This window comes from Protopterus annectens, chromosome 11.part0 (genome assembly GCF_019279795.1).
Source record: "Protopterus annectens isolate FY-2018-M chromosome 11.part0, PAN1.0, whole genome shotgun sequence".
In the NCBI taxonomy this organism is placed as follows: domain Eukaryota; kingdom Metazoa; phylum Chordata; order Ceratodontiformes; family Protopteridae; genus Protopterus; species Protopterus annectens.
In genome coordinates, this window is record NC_056745.1 from 168207676 (window position 1) to 168230529 (window position 22854).

The following is a 22854-nucleotide window of genomic DNA, read 5'->3' on the forward strand; positions in this document are numbered from 1 at the left end:
AGGTGACAGTACAATGATATATGGTAGCCAAGATATATATGGGGTGAAAAGAGCATGGCATCGGTAGGGATACAATGATATATGGTAGTTAACACATACACAGGGTAAGAGAAGCATGGCATAAGTGGAGTTACAATGATATATGGTAGTGAATACATACGTGGGTTGAGAGGAGCATGGCATAGGTGGGGTACAATGATATATGGTAGTCAATACATATGCAGGTTGAGAGGAGCATGGCATAGGTAGGGGTACAATGATATATGGTAGTCAATACATTCGCGGGGTGAGAGGAGCATGTCATAAGTAAGGACACAATGATATATAGTAGTCAACAGATACATAGGATGAGGGGAGTATGACATAGGTGGTGCAGGTGAGAGTTGCATGACACTGAATGCTTGGTATCAGGGACAATTTCATCCTTGAATGGGGTTGAAGTCTGAGTTATTGACCATTGCCAGTGGTCACTCTCCTGGCTTGCTGCACTAGGATTGCATTACAACAGATTATGACTGCATGATAGTTTGTCATATCTGCTGACTGATCCCAAATTTTTCTTGCATGTTAGGGGTGAGCTATTACATATGACAGCATTAGACACCTCTACAGACTAATCAACAATGGGTATACCCACATCAGACTCACCTTTTACTAGAGCCACTGGGAGAAAATGAAACACCATCTCTAGTGGGAACTGCTAATGCTCAGACTGTACAACCTCAGGTTCATGTGTTGGTGATACTACACCTTCACTCAGTACTGTATGTGTATACCCACCCAGAATGGAGACAGTATAATTGTGTCCCCTAACTGTGACTCAGGTACCTGTGTCTCATCACCACTGAAAGCCTCTGCACTGGTGCCAATGACATCCTGCTGTCTTGAACTAGCCTGTACCACTGTCACCATAGCAGTGCTCTGTCCTGAGAACACACAGGAAGCTACACTGGAGTAATCATTAGCACCTGTGCTACATATTTATATCTATGGCATCCATGCTGAGGCTCCCCATGCAAGGTGTGCCTGGGATGCAAATGTTAAGCACCATTACCCAGAATGGTAATGTCAGTGGAAAGCAATATTTTTGTATCAAAGGCTGTTCTTGCTCTTGGCATCTATGTGTCAACATAAGCTTAGAAAATACACGGAGTAACTTTGTGGAGTTCAGGGTCAGGTAGCACTTATTGACATATGCAAACTACATTTAAAGTGGGTTCTGCAGGAACCTTTTACATTTTATTATGAGATATTCAGACTTCATTAATCCCCAAAAGGAATTCTTAGTAAAGCTATTTGTCTTAGAATATGAAGGCACGGCATGTGGTAATAAAGATGAAATTTGTGAATTTTTGTTTACTACAGTGGACAGACTAATAGTAGAAGGATGGGCAAAGTTTTTGTGCAAAGCAGATAAAGTAACATTATATTATATTGCAGAAAGTTCATTTTGAATTTTGTTAGACAAGTAAAAGTATTTTCATTGTTTTGAAAGTTTGCCAAATAACATTTTTACTGACTACAGGGATTTGCTATAGGGCAGAGTTACACTGAAACATCTCATGGTACTAGCATAATTTCTGTTGTGTCCCTGTGTGTAACAGGACCATGTTTATGTGTAGTATGTTAATGTGATGACATTGTGATCTGTAGTGAGAGTGGGGAACAGGTGGAGGAGACCCTGGAGAGGTGGAGATATGCTCTAGAGAGAAGAGGAATGAAGGTCAGCAGGACTAAGACAGAATATATGTGTGTGGATGAGAGGGAGGATAGAGGAATGGTGAGGATGCAAGGAGTACAGGTGGCGAAGGTGGATGAGTTTAAATACTTGGGATCAGTAGTTCAGAGTAATGGTGAGTGTGGAATAGAGGTGAAGAAGAGAGTACAGACTGGATGGAGTGGGTGGAGAAGAGTGTCAGGAGTAATTTGTGACAGACGAGTACCAGTAAGAGTGAAAGGGAAGGTCTACAAGAGGGTAGTGAGACCAGCTATGTTATATGGGTTGGAGACAGTGGCATTGACAAAAAGGCAGGAGTCAGAGCGGGACATGGCAGAGTTAAAGATGTTAAGATTTGCACTGGGTGTGACGAGGGTGGACAGGATTAGGAATAAGTATATTAGAGGTTCAGCCCAGGTTGGAAGGTTTGGAGACAAAGCCAGAGAGGCAAGATTATGTTGGTTTGGACATGTGCTGTGGAGGGATGATGGGTATATTGGGAAAAGGATACTAAGGATGGAGCTGCCAGGTAAGAGTAAAAGAGGAAGGCCTAAGATAAGGTTTATGGACGTGGTGAGAGAGGACATGCAGGTGGGTGGTGTGACAGAGCAATATGCAGAGGACAGGAAGAAATGGAAACAGATGATCTGCTGTGGCGACCCCTAATGGGAGCATCCGAAAGAAGAAGAAGATGTTAATGTATACACACAAGACACATACCTGCATGATGCCTGTCACAGAGATAGAGCATTTACATGGGATTGTTGCTTGCATGTGTTCTTTGGATATCTTATATTACCCTTGCCAATATTTTCTGATGTGACTCTTTCTATTTCAGCATAAGCAGATTTAAATACCAGTCATATCACCAACTGTAGGAGGCAGAATAGAATACTGGTTGGCCAGAGTTAGTTTTACTTGTAAATGCTGATGTGTTTTAAAATATATTTAGCCCATTGTTAGGACAGACTCACATATGGCAAACTTCCCACTGAGTTTCTTCAATACAGGTTAAGACGATATATTTGCTCAGCATGTGTTTCAGACATGGTCTGCTCTTGCTGAGGTTGTAGTTCTTGAGTATGGGGGTAATTAGGCTGGGAATGCCTCACTGGAGGGGGTCTTAGCCTCACACTTACAGGTAGCCCAGCTTTATTCCCTGAAGTAGCCTAACTATAGCTAGAGTAGATGATAGAGGCTGCAGCTGGGAGAAGAGTGGGCATGTATATGGCCCAAATGAAGTGTCTCCTGGAACAGATGACAAATCCACTCACCTGGTGACAGCAACCATGGGTCCACCAGGTGAGGGTTTGGCTATACTGCCACTCGGCCTAATCCATTTTCTGATGATGGATCATAATAATATCACTTTGATCTAGGGAAGCAGATGCCAAACCCTCCTCTATCCCCAGTCAGGTGTAGTGCCCACTTCCACACCACAACCTGTGCAGTGATTAGTCCTCAGTACCGCTCTTTGCCTGCAAGATGTGTCAAACATTGTCATCATCACTGTCATCAAAAACAACCTCCTTGTTTAAATTTTCTACATTCTGTCGCTGTGTATAGTCAGCTGACACCATTTCTCAGTTCAGTGCCACTCTCTGACCTTCTGGAACAGTCATGCCTAAATGTGACAGCTCTTCTCTCAGAGAATCCATCTCTTTGCTGGACACCCTTGTTTCCTCATGCCTTCTTCTGACTGTCCCAAATCTTCTTCACCAGATTGTCTTCAGATTTCTGCACATGTGCCTGAGCCACCATAATCTGTTCTTTATGACCTTCTCTGCAATTGAAGCAACTTTGGCTTCTGCTCTAATATCCTCATTTCTTCATGTTTTCCACAGTGTGTTTCTACTTCAGACTCAGGCACGTCACCTCCATCACCTCTAGCTTCTTCAAATGCTTTGCCTTTATTTCCGCGGTAATATATAATAGTACTGATCACGGCACTGTTTTGTAGAGCTTGCTTTCCAGCTTCTTTGGCATTCATCTGTGATGCACTATCCTTGACACTCTGTTCCAGTTGACTACAGCCCCAGTGATTCTAGCTTTGGCTTGGTCATTCAGACTTCCCTTCTCCTCAATGAACCCTTCCAGATAACTTGCAGTGGTTAACCTGCTCCACTACTTTCCCTTCTGTCTCAGTTCACAGTTACTTCTGATTTACTCCATTTTCTGCCATTTCAACTGTCTCATTTTTATTCAGTTCATCCCATGTGCATTCAGTCTTACATTACATTCCCCTCTTCACACGCACACGCACACACACACACACACACACACACACACACACACACACACACACACACACACACACACACACACACACACACACACACACACACACAGCCTCATTATAGTGGCTGCATCCAAGAGCACCCACTCTTTTGGCATGACAGGATTGTGTCTAGGGTGTGTACACTCAGCTTATCCTTCATGGGCATAACTTCAGATAACCCTGTTGCAATACCTTTCACAGGCTGCATTGCTCACACTGAAGCAATTTGATGTATTTCTTCTGCTTCCCCAAGCTGTACTAAATGTAGCCAGATTGTGCTTGCAGGTGTACCTCTGTGTTTGTTATTCACATGTCTCTGATTATCCAGTTGAACAACTCCCAGGCAAATGAAAGAGTAGACACTGTCATTTAACAAGGAAGGTCATTCCATCTATGGCAACAGATGCATAGATCAAAAGTTAATAGTGAAACTTTAGGTTATCACATGGCTTATCCACCAGATGTGTCACTCATAACTTACAATGTGGAAATTACTTATCCAAATATCTTGGATAAACCAGCAACCCCATCTGTATATGATCACCTACAGCCACCACCCTCAAGACATAAATCATAACTCCTATCTCCATTATATCCTCATTTGGGTAAGCTGCATTGTCCTGATTTGCTACTATTAATACCCATTAAACAGAGTGCAGCAACCTGTAAGAGGGAACTGACAGTCTAACAATAGCTAATTTTTATTCTAGCTCTCCTGTGATAGTAGTTTCTGGATGAATGAACCTGATCCAAGTTACACCATTTCTTGACCCAAACAGGTAATGGATTTGATTTGTCTTATATATATATATATATATATATATATATATATATATATATATATATATATATATATATATCCCATAGACATCTGCTATCTATTGATTTGCAGTAACTCAGTGAAAACAGCTTCTCAATATGCCTACCTCTAGAGCAAATCTAACATCTATTAGGTACAAAGAGCAGAAAAATAAAAAACAAACAACAAAGGTACTCAGCCCAACCTTCCTCCCTCTGTTCCATTTTTAGAAGTAATCCAAACTGACCAATAAGCACAATATACAGCTCAAACTATAAATGAGTATGTCACTAATTAATGCTTCTTTTTTTTTTTTTGCTGTTCATTTGATTTGGATTTTCTGAAGGTGTCCTGTCCACTCGCTGGGGTTGAGCAGTATTATTCCTTGATTTGGATTTTCTGAAGGTGTCCTGTCCACTCTCTGGGGTTGAGCAGTATTATTCCTTGATTTGGATTTTCTGAAGGTGTCCTGTCCACTCTCTGGGGTTGAGCAGTATTATTCCTTGATTTGGATTTTCTGAAGGTGCCCTGTCCACTCTCTGGTGTTGAGCAGTATTATTCCTTTTAAGTATCAGAGTTGCTGGATACTTTCCATCTATGGTGACATATTTACTAATGTCTTCTTCACCTCTGGGTTCTTGTTCTTCTTCTGTCATGTTTTTGGTTAACATCTTTGACAAGATTCCTTTGGTCATTGTCTTTATAGGTTCAGAGATTCATAATTATATAAAAGGCTAACAACCACCATGCAACCCAAATGTGACCCATAAATTTGATTTTTATAGGGGGTGATTTACTGACTTCTTCTGTCCATCACAGACATAGGTTCCAGACTAGGGGTGAATTTCTGATTACCCATCCATTGGTCCAAGTTTCATTTTCTTATGTAGGCTGTTCCTTTTGCATTTTGACTGGACTACCACTGAAGAAACTGAATGAGCCACATGGGACCACTTCCCATCTAGTCCAAAAGAATGCTTAAGATACAGCTCTTGAGATTAGCCCTTCATGAACTTAGTTGGTATTGAAACATTATAATTCAGGTGTACAAACATAAATTTCCTCTTCTCTGCAGCTTTACCTTGTCATAACTGATACAGCTCTTGAGAATATTCATCAGCCCCCAGGGGGCCACCATCATGCTTCCTATTGTTGCTGATTAGCCACTCCCTTAGCTAAGAACATGGTTATCTGCACATGGCAGAGACTCTTGTGTGTACCATGTTCTACAAGCCTACTTGATGAACCATTTATATCAAAGTTATATTTCTGTAGTAGGGGAATTACTTGATGAATACATTTGTCAAAGAAGCAGTTTAGGTCCCAGTTCAGGATATGCTGTAGAACTCCTAAAATTCTAATCATCACAAATCTTGAACTTTACTGCAGATCATCAATTGTCTTATGCAGTTTTGCAGACAGCATCTCTTACAGAACATATCATCGGTTTTAAGTTTCAATACTCCTGTTAAGGCATTCAGAAACAGAGGAGAGCTTTGCTTCACTGTTGGAAAGGCACTCTTGTTTTTTTAAATCCATACTATAGTAAGTTTCTACCTGATACCTTGTGAGAGTCACTCAAAAAGGAAAACCATTTTCTCTTCTCAGGAGGCCTTGTTTAAAGCATTTCATTTGTAATATCTTCGAGGCCCTTCCATGATGCTAACACACTTCTCAACTGTATAGCTTATTATAGAATGTCCATATTTTTACGTCATACTTTTGGTCTGTTCCTCATAAAATTGGTAGTTGTCTGGCAAATCAGTGAGGACTGTATCCAGTAAACAATGACAGCGATTTGAGTTTTATACTTCATATAATTCAGAAAATACAGGATAACACAAAACCTTTTATTCTAGCAAATGTCTCAGTTTATGAGCAATATTTAAATATATCCCTATTGTTGACCTTTGTCCCCCCATTATTTTTGGTTTTGTCCAGATTTCTTGTGCTGAAAGGGTGAGACCTATGACAAATTATTTAATTGATCCAAACTAGCCAATTCCCTTTCAGTGTGGATTGTATGTTTCTAAGTGAGTCACGTATTCTAATCTGAGCATAATGACCACATAATGTTAATGGTCAATATTTAATTTGCTTTATCATTTCTTAACACATGAGCACACACCACTGTATTAAGAATTATGTTCAGCATGCTAGCATTACCTTCTCTTAACATTACTTGACTGCTTACTATTTCAATGCAGGCCAATGCATTGTAGCTTGTTCCTGTTTGTTATCCCATGCATCTGTTCCTCATCCCTCCAAAAACTAATATTCAGGAAGATAATTCATCTTGTTTCTTTTAGCCTGCCACTTTGGGATGTAAAGTACCATTGAAAATTTTCTGCATAAATAGTTATTTTTCTCAGAAGAGGATACTTCATTTTTGAGGGCTTCCTCATCAACAATGGTCTCCACACATATATGTTAAAAGAATTCTTGTTATGTTAAAAAAAATTCTCATTATTGTAAGTTTCTGTTTTAAATTCTCTTTGCCATTTTAAAGAGATATTTTAAAATTTGCAGCTAGTGACTAAAATCATTAAAGATTGTTGACAATAAAATGCCTCTTTTCACTGACTGTTTAACATATTTTCTTTCAGCTTTTACTTAGATGACTGCATTACATAATCCACGTAACATACAGTACTGCAAAAATATGAAAATAAATGCTTTTTATTAGTAAATGAATAAGTAACATGAAAGTCTGCAGTCTGAGAAAAACTGCTTGTTCATATACCGAAAGAAATATAAAAATGAAATTTTGAGACTGTTGTGTTTGGAAAATGAATGTATTCTATTGTTTCAGAGACCTATCGGGTTACTTTTTTTTTCTTTTTGAGGAATACTGCAGCTTTAAATACAAAAGACAAATAAATCTACCATAAATAAGAACACTATATGACTAGTGCCAGTAGATGTAAGCTGGTAACATTACATAGTTTGCATCCCCTTTAATCCATTTATATGCATTTAAATTACATTGTTCCCTATTTAATGTAAAAGGTCAAGTGCGCACACACATAAATAACATGGTCCTTTATCCTTCCTCAGGCACATGCATTCATATTAAGTGTTACTGAAATAGTATCTTCTCCTTATTAAAATGATCAAATTATATTTGCTTCCCACTTCCGATATGACAGATGCTGCATGTGGGACAGAGTGCAAGGTGATCCAAAATGAATGAATTACTTTGAATTACTTTTATCAATCATTTCCTCTTTATTCAGTGAAATGTCATGCAGTTCCTAGCCAAACAGCTGTGCTTCATTCATTCGCAGCAGAAAGTCTTCCTCTTTGATTATAATATGCTTTATCAGGTCACCGAGGCAGTACTTTTACACAAACCGCAACAATCATGTACACAAACATACTAATACACAGACACACACACACATACGCACACACAGACACACACACACACACACACACACACACACACACACACATGCAGATGCACACACACACACACACACACACACACACACACACACACACACACACACACACACACACACACACACACAGACACATACACACAGACACACACACACACAGACACACACACACACACACACACACACACACACACACACATACACACACACACACACACACACACACACACACACACACACACACACACACACACACACACACACACACACACACACACACACACACACACATTTTCTTTTACAATATGCATAAGCAAATTTAACCAACTGACCAAATGAGGAACTGAAAAAAGGCAACTATATTGCACTTATGTGAAGCTGTCTGAACTGTTCATGTCTGTTTGTTGAATCCAACACTTTGAAGTTGTATCTGCTAATCAAGTAGCATAATATAGTAAAGAAGATATGCAAAACCGGTGTGCCAGCCTTATGTACTTTAAACATTTCTATACATTAGTTTCATCAGCAGTATTTCTTGCAGCTTGCAACACAAACACTGCAATAGTTTTGCTCCTTTTTACTTAAAGCTCATACACACATGTACTGACACACACACACGCGTGCATGCGCACTCGCACGCGCACAAGAGGATCTTTATTTACAGTAATGTTAAAGATACTGGCAATCTCACTTCTCTTCTGTGACATACCTACTAAGGGCATCAGCAGTGACATCAGCTAACTAGATGGCATTACTGTCAGCTCTGGAGTCCTAATGGCCTTTAGTATTAGTTTCTCTTGCTTACAGCTTATGGCATGGCATATTATCATAGTCAACCTCTCGTTCAGAAATACTGACACCTACTGGAAACTGAATCAAAAGAGACCTTTGAACCTTTTCACATCTTAAAGAGAAAGGAGAACAGAGGCAGAAAGTGATTCTTGGATGCTTCAGCTGTTTTTTTTCTCTTTAATGATTTAATGAAGAACTCCACAGAGGACAATCTTCAGTTTATTTACTTGCACTTTTGTTAAAAGGGGGAGTCAATCTAAGCAGAGATGATTTACAGTGCAGGTTGAGGGCAAAGTTACCAATATTGTCATTCTGGCCTCAGAGTTAAAAAGAAATAAAACATCCAGTATACCACTAATATTAAACATGGATATGTAAGAAGAAATATTGGGCATACATGACTAATTACAATTTTATGAGATAACACAAGCTACGGGTAAAATAAAGGGTGAGAAAGAAAAAAGCAATAAAGTTGTAAATCAGAGCAGGATAACATGATCACATCAGCATCCTATGCATGAATACAAATTTACATGTTTAATAGCAATCCATTCTAGTTATCTTACTGGTGGACAAAGCTTATCATCTCAAACTTTGACTGCTTGAGCTTCAACTCGCTGATGATCAGACTTCCTCCATAGGAAGTTACTGTCAGCTCCTCCTGCAAAAAAAAAAAAAAAAAAAAAAAGTTAAAAAGTGTTTTTTTTTTTGCAAGTTATTTTCAAAGAATGCAGTTCAGGGATTCCGAGCCTTGGTGCATTTGCTTTCAATGTCTATTCCAGAAGATTTGAACCATCTCTTTACCATAGCCCCCCTAGGCTATAATAATCATCATTTTTTTTCACTAGATATTAGTTGAAGTTCCACAAAATGTAAGGTGTAAATTGAATATATTTATTTTACTAAGATCAGTTCAAATAGTAGCAAGACAAACTATCAGCTATAAATCATATATTTTTATTTTAGTGAGAACAACAGACCATTGTTGCTTTGCAGAATTTTTCAACCACAGGAATGATTTTAGTGGGCAAAGTCAAGGGAAACCTCAAATATTTTTTTTTCTGTTTGCTTTTATTTATTTGAAGCGTAACACAGAACATGGTCTCATGCAAGTAGGCAGCACAAAGGGAAGTGGTGTGATTATGGCTTTTTTCTGACAAGGATGTATAATATGCTATGACTCCTCACCAAAACATCTGGAGTTAATATGAAACAAATTTCATTTTCAAAAATTCTTTTCCTTGTTGTACAACGAAAGTTGTTTTTTCTTGGTCTACAATGAGTGATAAATTCAGCTCTTGACTATGGATATGTATAGTTAGGTCCAAGCAATGAAAAGGTTTATTACCCCCTTAATGTTGTATAGGTATTAGGCATTTTTTAATCAGACAAAGCAGCTGCTCTGGACCATAATTAAAGAACTGAAGGAACGTATTTGGGTAGGAAAGTAGACAAGAGTGATGTGGGATAAGATGTCACTACACAGAGCGAGGTGGTTTAGGATTACCCATTCTGAAGGGATACATTAAAGCTACACAGTAAATGGTGATATATATAACACAAACAGAAAACTGCAAATCAAAGTAGAAAGATTTTATGCCACAAGTGGACTTCAGAGAAATTTCCCAGAGGTGGATAGCAATTTCTGGAGGTGTGATGAGAAACAGGGGTAACCTGGAACATTTTTGGGGGAATGCAATGAGTTACTAAAATTTAGAAATATGTTACAAGGTACCTTGTCAAAAATTTTGATGGAGCAAATTATTTTAACTTACAAAATTATTTTTTTTGAACTGGGATATAGAAACTGAATTGCCTAGAGAGAGGAAGGCCCTATTACGTTTAGTGCTTTTTGGCTGACAAAAAGAAATTACTAGAAAATGAAAATCAAACATAAAACTAACTGCAACAAAATTAATAAATGTTGTAAATGAAAAAAAAGAGTTGGAAGTGGAATATTTAGAAAACAGTGAGAACAAACTACGTAGAACTAAATGGAAGTTGTGGAAGCAGTGCTTATAGAAAAAGTGTTCAGGAGGAAGACTGATATTTTAGGGAAGGCAGGACTTGAACAATCTATGGGACAGTTCCCAAAAGAGTTGTTCTCAGTGAAAGACAGCCCTGATTTTGAAAGAACTGCTCTCAATGTAAGTGGCTTACTTTGGTGTAAGGCATATCAATAAACAGGCTTACTACAGACACCAGATTCCAAAACACCTGCTCTCAGTGTATTCGGTCATTTACACAGAGAGCAAGTCTTTTGTAATCGGATCCTATATAATATTGAATTGAATAACATTTAAGAAATAAATCATATTTATATAATACATGCAAAGGAAAAAAAAAACTTTGTTATAGTTTTTTTCTCTTTTGCAATTGAATTTGTACTCATGTTACCATATAATATGTGATATTATTAAAGATGTTTAAAAACAAATTCTTAAACTGCCATCTTTGACTTTCTAACTGATCCCATTATGGATTCTGAAAGGGCCATAGTATTTGCACTGTCCTGATGTCACTAACCCATTCTATACCAGGACTAGTGGACAAAGGGTCGATGATAATGACCATCTTTCTTGACCTAACCAAAAGATTAGTGCTATTCATTCATTCATTCATTCATTCATTCATTCATTCATTCATTCATTCATTCATTCTCTGACTACCTGCATAGTATAATTCAGGGTCATGTGGGAGCTGGCGTTTACCATATCACTGGGCACAAGGCAGGGGAACTATTTCTGAATGTGGTACAAGTCCCCTGCCATACACACATACACACATTCACTCTAATGTGAAATGTACACACATGGGCAATTAGCAATTCACCTACTACATGCCTTTGCAATGTGAGAGAAACTAGATCACCTTGAAAAAACTCATGTGGACACAAGGAGACTGTGGAGATGCTGCACAGAAGGTACTGAAGCCGAAACCAAAAGGAGAGTCAAGCACTGTTAGGCAGCGGTGCTAACTGCTCTAATGTTGTGACCCTCTGTGTTTGATCTAGTAGTTAGAAGTTAACGTAGACCTGACCATACAGTCTGTGGTCCAAGAAATAGGAAAAGTAAGATGGGTTCAGATGTCATCTGGCGGAAATAAACCTTCAACTCTCCTTCATTCAGACGGCGAAATACATATTACCACAAGGCAGAGTCCTAAGGCTGCCCTTGATTGCAGTATTCAAGAATTCCTTACCCATCAGCGCATTTCATGGACTTTGCACCTATCATGGTAAAAAAATGGATCCTCGGCAAGACTTATAATGGCCGCAGCAGAACTGGCCCCACTTTATCCACCAGTCTTGAAAGGGCTTGCTCATGGATGGACAATCTAAGTGTGTAGGTCTGCATCACAGAAACAAATGCATTTTTAGAACTCACTTACTCTCTTACATTTGGTAGGAGTCATTATTATCTCTGAAGTAGAAAAGTTAGAAGTTATGTATGCCTACAAATAGTTAGGAGTAAGACTGGAGCCGTCCTGCACTGTCTGCTTGCACATAAGCAAAAAAATGTTTCCAAAGCCACAGCTATACTGGCATCTTGCCATAAAACAGGTAACCTGCTCTGAAGACAAGCAATGGAGTCCATAGTCAACTGCTCAGTGCTAGGAGCCTAATCAAGAAACTCCATACCCTGCAAGCTGTACTCATTCTGGAGAATATAGACATCTGTGCCATTACCACGACCTGGTTTAAATCCACAGACAGTACTCCAGCAGTGCAAGGTTTCACAGCCTTTCATACATTTAGATCATCAGCTGCACAGACAGGGACAAAATATGGAGAATTTTCAAACTATGTCAGCAATTCTATGTTGGTTAAGCAGGAAGATGCCCTGAAATTTATCCAGGTGCAAATCATCATAGACAAAGACTCAGACCATATCCTAGCAAGCTATAGGTCATGCTCCATGTCCCTAGAATTCCATAGCTCATACCTAGACCTACTGGAAACCCACACCATTAAACCAAATACCCTATTCATGGGAGACTTTAACTATCCCTCTACAGACTGGGAGACACACACTGAATCATACGCACAGGCACACAGTTCCTGGACTTTATTATCACAAATACCCTTGACCAGATAGTGCACACACTCATCAGAGGTTAAAACATTCTAGACCTGCTACTCACCAATATGAGAGAGTGCTGCATTCTCCTACGCCCAATGTCACATCTTCACTGGTGAGATTGGAATGCAAAGCTGTCTCCTTCAAAATAAAAATCAACTCTGTAACCCCAGCAAATCTTGTAACAGTTAGGAACTATTCCAAAACAAACTGCACCCTATTAAGTGATAGTTTATCAAAATGTAGTATACCTCCCAGCCCCAAGTTCACAACAACCTATGCAGAATTGTTCACAGAGACCCTGTACAACTGTGTAAATGGCTGTACAGAGGTTGATATAGCAGGTTGAAGTGAGCCCAAAATAAACTCTAAAAACAAATCATACTGGTCGAATCCTAACATTAATATGGTATATAACAAAAGGAATAAAATCAAGGCTGAAATCAGGAAGAGCAACTCCCATAATGATAGGAGCTCTCTAATTAAGCTAAACAGAAAACTAAGAGGACTTATTAAGTCCAACAAGGCCAATTATAAGGTCAAGATAGCCTCACAGGCTGAAGGCAACCACAAGGACTTTTACAACTATGTCCAGAACCTCAAAGGTAGCACACATCAGTGTGCTGAACTGGTGGTCAATGGTGCCACCTTCACTGAGAAGATTGACATAATGAATTTGCTGGCTGACAAATTCAGCTCATACATAACCCCCAACTACCCCCCCTGCCTCCCTCCATTAAAATACCTACTAGCAGAATCCCCCAACTATTACCAGGGAGCAGGTCCTGGTTGCACTCTGTAAGGCCATCAGCACTTCATCAATGGGCCCTGACAATATCCCAAGATGCCTCCTAAGTAGCTGGAAACATAACCTATTAGGATCACTTCAGTCACTTTTCAACTATAGTATCAAAACAGGTTTTGTATCATGAGACTGGAAGACTGCAAAGGTTATCCCACTTCACAAGGGTGGACAGCATACTGACCCTGAAAACTATCAAATTATTAGTCTGACTAGTTTAATATGCAAAACCATGGAATGAATCATCATGGACATGATCAGCAAAGACACAGGCAATCTTCAGACACTGGACCCAACCCAGTCTGGCTTTGTCAAGGGAAGATCATACCTACTAAATTTGGTGGACTTCTTTGGGAAAGTCACCAAGGCAATGGATGAGAGGAAAACAGTCCACACTGCCTGCTGGGATCTAGCTAAGGCGTTCAATACAATATCTCACTCATGTGTAGTTGACAAACTCAAAAACTGGGCATAAACCCCTATATAACTCACTGAATTGTCAACTGGCTTACACACAGGACCCAGGAAGTCAAGATTGTTACCATCTCCACTAAGAGACCAGTCACCCGCAGAGTACCTCAGGGCTCCATGCTGGAAGCGCTCCTATTTGGCATTTACTTCTTAAAGGTTAAGGCTAATGTCAAGGGGCTTTGGCTGACAAGATTCCAGATTACTTCAAATTGGGAGCTATCATATATTTCCCCATGACATGAATATCTTACGAGAGGGTCTAACACAGACAAATGACTGGTGAGAAAGTCACAGACTAAAGCTTAATGCCATGAAATGCATTATAATACCTTTTGGGAAAGCTGACACCCAGGCTAATTACTCCATCAACAAGACAGCCCTAAGAGCTGGCCGAGTAAACAGGGATCTGGGAACATATATAGACAACAATCTGGCCTTTGGCCAACATGTGGCCAAGGTAGTAAGAAAACCATTCTATGCTGCTCAAGTTATAAGTAAGGGCATGGTATCCAAGTCCAAAAAAGTCATACAGCCACTTTATTCAGCCCTTATCAGACAACATCATTGATTATAATGCTCCCTTCAACATATACCTGACCACATATGCAACAGTCGGAACAGCCACAAAGGTTACTAACCAGGAGAATCCAGGGTATAAACGCATTTTCTTATTTGGATCACTTTAAAGATCTATCTCTATACTCTGTCTCTTGCAGGTTGCTAGCATGCAACCTATGTCTGACATACAAGGCATCCTTGGATCTTGCTGTGATGGACCTTTTGCACTTGTGCAAAATGAACAGCATCAGAACCAGTAGATCCGATGATATGAATGTTGCTTGTGACATAAATAAGACATGTTGGCAAGCCAGATATGTGTCTCAGAAGATCACCATGCTCTGGAACAGGCTCCCCATCCATGTGAAGCAGGGCCCATCCTTGCCCTATTTATCACCGTAGACAACTAGATATGTATACTGGCAGAGATTACAGAAAAGGGTTATGGTTTATGTACACTGCATTGATTAGGGGTATTTCAGACACATTGAGATGAGAAAAAATACAGACAGGAAAAAAACAGGTATGACTGGTACCTGGAAATGAGAGAGTTAAGACAGACATTATGAAATAATACTCCACAAGTAAGGTGTTTAGCCCTGAAACATATTGTCTAATCAAGTGTCACAGTATAAGTCAATAAACGTGTTTAGCACTGCTTAGCACAGACCAGCAAAAGAGCATAACAAGGGCAAAGGATAGATAAATGTTTGGTGGCATCTTACATGTGGCCTCACTTCAGAATCATTATATGTTTGCATATATTATCTACAGATAAGACAGTGGTAATGGCAGCAAACTGGGGAAATCAGAAGAAGCTGAGAATAGAGATAGAAGAGAAGACCGTGGAACAGGTAAACAGCTACAAGTATCCGGGAGGGGTGGTTAGGAGGATGGAAGTCTGAATGAAGAGGTCAAAGCTAGAATCAGTGGGGCTGCAGCCAACTGGCAGAGTGTCTGGTGTAGTCTATGACAGAATAATGCCAAAGAAGCTGAAAAGTAAGGTGTACAAGACAGTGGTGTGACCAGTACTATTGTATGGTATAGAAACCTGGGCAGTAAAGGCAGAACAGCTGAAAAAGCTAGAGGTGATGCAAATGAAATGCCTGAGAAGGGTGGCAGGATGCACACCTTGAGACAGACAAAGAAATGAGGACATAAAAGCAGGAGCCAAAGTAGCTCCAATTGCAGAAAAGATCAAAGAGAGCTGATTACAGTGGTGAAGGCACATGCGTAGAAAAGCAGAAGACAATCTGATGAGGAAGATTTGGGACAGACAAAAAGAAGGTAATAGGAAACGAGGGCATCCAGCAAAGAGGTGGATGGATTGTGTGAAAGAAGAGCTGCGATAGTCAGGCATGAGTGTTGAAGAAGGCAGGAGGGTGGCACTGAATTGAGAGTGAGAGTTGGCAACAGTTAACACAATATCCCGACCCCATGTAGAAAAAATGGGAAAGGGGGGGGGGCTGATGATGATGATGATGTTATATTCTGAATTATCTGCTTATTGGAAACAAATTATACTATTGTGTACTAATATGTGTAAGTGCAGGGATATTTTTTGTCAGAGAAAAGAAACGTCATGAATGAGATACATTGCAAATAATTATCATGGTATGCTGTGGTGGGTAAATTATTTTTATGAACATCTTGTATGGAGAGTAACCTCATGTCAGACAACATAATATTTTACATGAAACTATTAAATGCTCTAACAATAAATTTTATAATGAAAGCAGACATGATATTGGGGATAATGTTTTTGGATCAGGAACTATTGGACTCCTTGTTAGTTTTCCACTCTAGTTTTGCAGTCTTACGTTGGCTGTGAACAGCCCACAGAAATGTGACAAAGTCTCCCACAGGACCCATTAATAATACGAGTGGTTGATTTGCAAATTTTTACAATCAGTCGGAAGTTTATTTCTGATCTTCCCATCTTTTGGCTAATACTCATTTTATTTACTGAGCAAATATATGGATTGAATTTGGAAAAAAATTACATTTTTTGTATCATTAAATATTCAGCCTATATTCAAACATCGCACATAAAAAGGTTTACAAAGGTTTTTATGTTTATGCTTTCCCACATGGATTACCCATCTGCATTCATAAACATTCACTGATGTATTACATAAATTTGAAGATGGACTTTTATGAGTTAATAAGCATTTTATTTGCATCCAAAGTAGCAATAATGTGGGAGGGGATGCTTTTCCCCTAAATTATGTCTGTATCTATCTTAATGTGTGGGAATGCAACATCATTTGTAATGACCACATGAACAACTTTTTCTATAAGATCAAATTATACTAACATCTTATTTATGGTCTACTTTGTATTTGAGATGATACATTTTGTAAACGCAATTTGCTTAAGTTATATGGGTGGCCTAATGGTTAAGGTGCTTGCCTTACAAACACAAGGTGCAGGATTTGAGTCTCAAAAGGGATAATTGGCTAGGCTTAAAATGACTCGCAAGGGCAGTTAGCTTAGTACTACCCTATGAACCTATATTTGCAGTCATCAAATAGTCTTATATTCACTGTCAGTAAAGGTATATGTATAATACAACTTTTAGACACACAGGTAAAAATGGTCACCTGACATGTACTAACATATTTCCAGTGTGTACAATTAGTGTGTACAATTAGGTGGTTTGTCAGGGAAAGATATGCCATTACGAAGGAAGGACTTTAAACCAGGCAGTGTTTAGGAAGAGTTCTAATGGTGCTTCACTCTGCTATTCATCCAGTTTAGATGCAGAAATATAACAGCTGAACAGTTTCACCTTTATTAGTATGAAAATCTGTTATCCAGAACATTATACTTATAAGCAGAGATGGATCATGTGGGTTTTAGGAAGCAAGTATTTATACGTACACAGACAAACGAGCATGTGCACACGTACACACACACACACACGGACAAACACAAAACACACACACACACCTTCAATTACACCCCGTTGTATGACTGTATACCTCAGATATCTACTTGAGAACAAGTGAATGAGTACAGTCATAAATAATGACCCAGAAATTAATCTCATCTTGCTGCTGTCAAAAACATACAGTGGAAACCATTGCAACCCCACACTTCTCTCTATTGTTCTTAGCTGAAATCAAGATGAAAGGCTTAAAAATCTGGAACAGTTTTAAAATGTTTCTTGTGTACATAGAAAGTTGCTAGAATGGAAAACTTTGCATTAGCCATCATTTCTGAAAGAAAGTCTGAAACGTGCTTATCATTACTTAATGACTGTAATCCACACTGATTTACCTGAAAGGAAGTCTGAAACTCATGCTTGCCATTACTTAATGACTGCAATTCACACTGATTTACCTGAAAGGAAGTCTGAAAATCATGCTTGTCATTACTTAATGACTGTAATCCACACTGATTTACCTGAAAGGAAGTCTGAAACTCATGCTTGTCATTACTTAATGACTGTAATCCACACTGATTTACCTGAAAGGAAGTCTGAAACTCATGCTTGTCATTACTTAATGACTGCAATCAACACTAATTTACCTGAAAGGAAGTCTGAAACTTGTGCTTGTCATTACTTAATGACTGCAATCCATACTGATTTGCCTGAAAGGAAGTCTGAAACTCGTGCTTGCCATTACTTAATGACTGCAATCCTCACTGATTTACCTGAAAGGAAGACTGAAACTCATGCTTGTCATTACTTAATGACTGAAATCTACACTGATTTTGGTGAAAGGAAGTCTGAAACCTGTGTTTGTCATTACTTAATGACTGAAATCTGCACTGATTTACCTGGAAGACATACATTTAAAATGGAATGGACAAGCATAATGCTCTGCTTTTTTGCTCAAGAATTCTGGACAAAGCCAAAAATAATGAGGGGACAAAGACACACTTTTTAAATACCATTTTATTTTATGTAATTGCTAACTAGGTTAACTCACTGCACAAAGTGTCCCTTTTCAGGGATGACCCACAAGCATTGCCTGACTGACTTGTTTAGAGGAACACAGTAGGTAAATGGAAGTGGATGGATTCAAACTCTCTACTTTTGACTACATGAAGCAGCTTGTTAATAACTCAGAGCCATAAGTGGCAGACAACTGTAATTACATTAAAATGTATTTTCTGAACAACAGCTATGAAACTCCAATGACTAGCATTACTGAGTATACTCCTCAGTGATTTATCAGAAAATACAGATGTTAAAAAAGGTCTGGCAGTTAATGCAGTGGATTAAAGCTCTAAGCTGTTCCTGTAGTCAAGGAAAGGTGGGTATGATTATTTCTACTTCCATTTGCCTACTGGGTGACAAAGCAAGTCACTTAACCAGGGACTTAGAGATTAAAAATATTCTTCTTTCTGAGTAAGTATAACTATGACACTATAAATGACTGGTATTGCTGACTAATTGCAATCCTCATAGGATTTACCTTACTTGCATTTTTTTGCATACCTCTCAACTGTCCAGATTTTTGCAGACTGTCCAGATTTTTGCCTCATATTTTTGGTCTATTCCTCATACGATATGAGGCTTTCTGGCAAATCACTGTGATGATCTGAGGACTGAAGTCACCAAATAATGACTTGAGTTTCACACTACAAATCCTTCAGAAAATGTATTTAACACAAACCCTGTTATTTTAGTAACTTTCTTAGGTTATAAGAGGAATGTTTAAAATGTGTTCCTATTTTTGGGCCTTTGTCCACCCGTTTTGTCAGGCTTTGTCCAGATTTCTTTCACTACGTGGTTGAGAGGTATGATTTTTTGTTCTTCCTGAAGGCAGAACACACACACATACACACAAATGCACAAACACACATGTGTATATACACACACACACACCTGTTGTGGAGTCCAAAAAACAGCAAGCTTCCATGGGAAACTATTCTCCCATGCTCTGTGCAGTGTTGTGTTCAAAAGTTCCAAGGTCTCTCATTCATTTCCCACCTGATTTTACCTCCCACACAGACATGCTCACAGTTATTGGCCGATGCTGTTGAAGTCCTAGGCTAATGCTGGAAGTTAGTGGAGATGGAACATTTTATTTATTTATTTTTTAATTTTAGTCAAGTATTTTTTTTCAGACTTTGATGCCAGTCCAGGCCCCTGGCCAACACAAGGCCCTGGAGAACTTTCTTGGTTGCCTTGTGCTGGATCCAGCCTGCTTGAAGAGTTACACAGTATACATATTGTTCATAAAAAATATTTAGAAGAATGTTATTGAAAGGTGCAAATGACAGTCTCTTATTCTGGCATGGTGAATATGGAGGAAATGCATTACAAATAAATGACAAATAAAGCACTTTAAAAATGCTACCTGTTAGGAAAAGAAGAGGTAGCTGAGTTGGCCAAAGACAATTATATTACTTATATTATATAGCCCACCCTTGAATCACTCTATACCATGTAATTCACTAGAAAATGTATATAAGATGCAACAAAAATGGTTCAACACGTTGTCTAATGACAGCAATTTAAAACAAATGTTCATAGGTTCATAGGTTCTCACCAAGCTTATGGCCAAAGAAGGCCATCAAGAAGCTTGGCCTCTTTTCCCAATACTGGTTGGAGATTATCCCTAGTTAAGCAGACTTTATCCACATATCCCTAGTGATAATTTGCAGTCACCCACCCACACATCCAGATTGGGTTTAAAGGTTGGTATTTGAGAACTCTACTTGATAATTAAGAGCAGTTTATTTTAAAAAAAGGAGTATGCTGCATTTTATATGTCATGTCATTTGGTATTGTTGGTATGATAGAACAGGTGTAAGTCACTCAGACCAGGTTTTTGCTTTGCCACTGGTATTATTTAAGTAAAGGAGTTCAAAGAATGCTGGGTCATTCACAGCATGGAAGGCAAAGCAGAAATCACCTGCCAAGAAACTTGTATATAATGGTCAGTTCTGTAAAAGGCCTCTGGCATATCCAAAATCCATTAATGTGTCTTCCTACATTAGGTTCAAAAGGTGCATCTCACAATAAAAAAGTGATCAGGTCTGTAGCAATTGAAATGCAAGGATTAAAAGCAAATACACTGCAATGAAAGTATGTCAGAGGTCTTAAGTTTAGTATCAGTCTCTTATGAAGCACGTTTCAGTTGAGATTTATTTTTTCACATTGCATTTGTAGCTCTTACCCTTATATGTTGAGATTACAAGGGCACTGTGCCAATCATCACTTTTTAGGAACAAATTATAAAGTCTGGGTCAAAATGAAACCAAGATAATAGCTACCTGTAACTGCTTTTTGGTAAAGCATTACTATCCATAGCATTATGTGCTTTGAGTTTACCAGTTAGATCTTGCATGAAATATTCAAACAAAGTTAACTCCTCATCTGACAGTGGTTATTACAGGGGCTCAATATAAATGTTTCAGAGACCTTTTGTAAGGGCTTATCTGTAGTTGCGCATATTAGGATGTATCCCATTTGACAGTCTTGAGGTATTATTGTAATCTAGTTTTACATAATTATTTTCCTATAAAATGCCTGTCTGCTACCCCTGAGGTTGAAAAAGTGATCCATTTCATAATGTATCTTTTACATCTTATTTCATATGCCTGAAGAGGATGTAGTATGCTAGCTGAAGTGTATTATGACATGCTATTCCTAATTTCTTATATATTCCTTTCTTTATTTTGATCAAATATTTCAGGTCTCTAGATAAAGTAAAACATTTCCTGTCTGAATGATTGAGGTAGATATAATTAAAGGGACTCATCCTCATCTTAAGCTCTTTATAAAATGTACAAACATTTTTCCAACCTACTGCATCATTACATATCTGAAATAAACCATTGTGATCTGAATTAAGTATTAACTTATTGACTGTTGACTAGTATACTTATTCCCAAGGTCATGAAGGATGTATTGTGGAGTAATTATTTTTTTCTGCTCAGCACATGGCATTCTGCTTTGAAGATCCTAAAGTACATTATGCATATGCTTTGCCAGTATCTCACCCTGCCTCTTCATTCCCATTAGGGCCAGAGTTTTATATCCTGCTTCATTTGTGTCATACTGTAAGCTGGAGGATATATTGGAATGACCTACCTTCCTATACCCTCAGCCTTCACTGTAAGTGACATCCAAAGACAATGAGGATGGACTGAGTTTCTGAATCCACAGGCTCATACCCCTCAGTTGTTTCAACTGGTGTGATATATATGATTCCTAGAAGAAAGGCATTTTGCTGAATATCAGCAAGCCTCTGTCAGTCTCAACCTCTAACAAAGTAAATGATTTTCACCCACAGTCATCTTCCAACTTCTAATCTGGTGCCAGACCTCCAAATCATGTGATGGTTACCATTATCACAGTTATGAAATATGCCTCTGCAGAATTAAGCTAGTAAGATTAGTTTCATATATAAAGCAATTACTTGCCAGCAATTAGTATCAAACTCTGGTATTTTCCTTTGAACTTAAGTGAAAAATGTACAACGTCATCTATCTTTTTCAACTCAGGTTTCCTCAATTATTCTAATGTGGATATAAAGGGTTTCTAGGATTTTTATGCATAGTATCAGCAAACAGCACAGCCTAGCTCATCCGTGGGCATTAATGCAAGCTATGATGGTCAGGAGCTATGGGCTCAAAATCTGCACCACTGACCACTAAATAATATGCAAGGAAGTTGGCTTTAAGGATATATGACACATATGTACTTCTACCTCAGGTTATAGTCAACATCTGCCACATCCAAATACTCATTTCACTGAACAATTGCAGATAATGGTTATGATCATTGGCTTCCCAGGATTTCATTAACCTTCCACTATGCCCATTGACTTCTGGCTTTATTTTACCCACAATAAATGAAATGTATCCAAGATAATTTGTAGCACAGGCAAATGCTGTATTTCTATTGCCTGTGGCTCTTTACTCATCCCTACAATAACACACAGTCACCAGCTAGGTTGATCTAGCACACCAAGAGGAAAACTACCATTAA